Source organism: Giraffa tippelskirchi, chromosome 1 (assembly GCF_054371585.1).
Source record: "Giraffa tippelskirchi isolate mGirTip1 chromosome 1, T2T-mGirTip1v1.2.pri, whole genome shotgun sequence".
In the NCBI taxonomy this organism is placed as follows: domain Eukaryota; kingdom Metazoa; phylum Chordata; class Mammalia; order Artiodactyla; family Giraffidae; genus Giraffa; species Giraffa tippelskirchi.
In genome coordinates this window covers 182,928,433-182,931,017 of record NC_137275.1, presented here as the reverse complement: position 1 = coordinate 182,931,017, position 2,585 = coordinate 182,928,433, and positions in this window count along the sequence as shown.

Sequence of the window (2,585 nt, the reverse complement as noted above, 5' to 3'; positions counted from 1 at the left end):
TCCTGATTCTGTCTTGGGGCCCTATTGCTCCTCCTGATCCTCAGCACTCACCCCTTCACTTGAGGTCTGTCATCTGATTTCCCGGACAAGGAAATAGGAACTGGCAGGAACATTACAGCAGGAGGAGGGCAGGGGTGGGGACACTGAAGGGGTCCCGCTGGGGGGAGAGAAGGGTGTCTTCTCTTGCAGACACCACTCCTGCTATGGGAGTGCATAGACTTGGGAGGAAGTATATCAGTCAGCTCCAGCTGCAATAACAAATATCTCAAGCAATGTGGCTTAGACAACAGGAATTTGTCATCTCACGGCTCTGGAGGCCAGAAGTCTGAGGCTTCTCACCTTGGCTTATAGACGGCCATCTTCTCCCTGTGTCCTCACATTGTCTTCCCTCTGTGTATTTGTCCAAATTTCCCCTTCTTATAAGGGCACCAGTTATACTGGATTAGGACCCAACCTAGTGACCTTATTTTAACTCAATTATCTCTTTAAAAGCTCTACTCCAAATAAAGTCACATTCTGGGGGTTGTCCAGTGGTTAAGACTCCAGGCTTCCACTGCAGGGGGCATGGGTTCAGTCCCTGGGTGGAGAGCCAAGATCCAACTTGCTGGACAGAGCAGCCAAAAGAAAGTCACATTCTGAGGTGCTGGAGGTTAGGACTCAACGTAAGAATTTGGGGTACACAATGCAGCCCATAATAGGAAGTAAGACATTTTGTCAGGTGTCTGTAGTGCAGAGGAGGAACGATCTTTCTCAAAGTAATGAAGCGTCACTCTCCAGGTTTGGAGGAGGGAGGACCTCCTCCCGATGGAGGTAAAGGAAGGTTCCCAGTGTCCAGGACAATTGAGTTGAACTGGAGTATATGACCCAGGCCATGAAGAAGGGAGTTCCAGCCTGTAGCACAAAAGGCTCTTGAATGTAGGGGATCTAGGAGACTGAGCTGGAGACAGAATGAAGAGGCCCGTGTCAGGCTGTGAGCTGAGGTCCAATCTGGCAGTCCTCACATCTCTGATCCTAGAGTAATTCCCAGAATCTTCTTCACCCATCCCCATGGTCCCTCACTCACCCCCATGTTCCCTCCCCCTCCCCCATGTCCCTTCACCCACCCCCATGGTCCTCACCCACCCCAATGTCCCCTCACCCACCCCCATGATCCCTCACCACCCCCATGGTCCCTCACCCACCCTCAGGTCCCCCCACCCACCCCCACGATCCCTCACCACCCCCACGTCCCCCCACCCACCCCCATGGTCCTAAACTCACTGCCCCAGATTCCTGGGTTTGATGCCTGGGCAGGGAGCTAGATCCCACATGACACAACTAAGAGTTACCATGCTGCAATTAAAGGTCTTGCATGCTGCAACTAAGATGCAATGCAGTCAAATAAATAAATATTTTTTTAAAAGAAATATGCATTCATGTCTACCATATGCAGGCCCCCAACACGCAAGAGAGCTGCAGTCCCTGTTTTCATTTGTAGGTGAAGAAGGGACATAGTACACTGAACTGAGTTACAACAAAAGAGTAAAATCTTGAGTTGGGGGGGATGTCAGGGTGAGGGTGAGAGATAGAGAAGGGGGATTACAGAATTGTTGAATCAAGGCCCACTGCTTACCACTTACAGAATCAAATTTATAAACACTGATAGAAAGGAAAGTTGTCTTTAATCAGAGTGCCAGCAATCTGGGAAGATGGTAAACTTAATGTCCCCCAAAAAACTACTTCTGGAAATTCTGCTCAATCATGAAAATTTTAAAGGAAAAGTGAAAGTCGCTCAGTTGTGTCCAACTCTTTGCGACCCCATGGATTATACAGTCCATGGAATTCTCCAGGCCAGAATACTGAAGGGTGTAGCCATTCCCTTCTCCAGCAGATCTTCCTGACCCAGGAATCGAACCGGGGTCTCCTTCAGTGCAGTCAAATTCTCTACCAGCTGAACTACTAGGGAAAGGAGAGAAGTAATCTCAGTTAATCCTTGAGATGCATGCAGGCTCCAGGACTTCTTGTGATCTTCCTCTAGTCCTTATCTTGTTCACACAGTTTGTTTACGGAATTAGTGAAGGGGAATCTAGGAAAGAAATCTGGTCATCTGTTAATTATTTATTCTTAGATTCTAACTTCTTTGCCATACTGACAAGTTAGGCAAGGGATTGCGTGATTAAAAGATCTGAAAGGTGTGCTCTGGCCTGAGTGCCTGGTTGAAGGTTAGGTACCATACAGCCTTGCTAAAGTAGCAAGGACAGAGGCTTTCTGCTGAAGGCGGTATCCAGCAAGGAGCTGTTTACATGATGAGATGGTGTAGGTGCTAGTGCGTCCAGTCGTGTCTGACTCTCTGCGACCCCATGGACTGTAACCCACCAGGCTTCTCTGCGCATGGGATTTCCCAGGCAAGAATACTGGAGTGGGTTGCCATTTTCTCCTCCAGGGGCTCTTTCCAACCCAGGGGTTGAACCTGAATCTCCTGTGTCGCCTGCATTGCAGGCGGACTCTTTACCTGCTGAGCCATCAGGGAAGACTAAGGTGGTATAGATCAGGGTCCACGTGTTCGGGAAATGACATGACACTCAGGGCACTAAGCAATGTTTTGA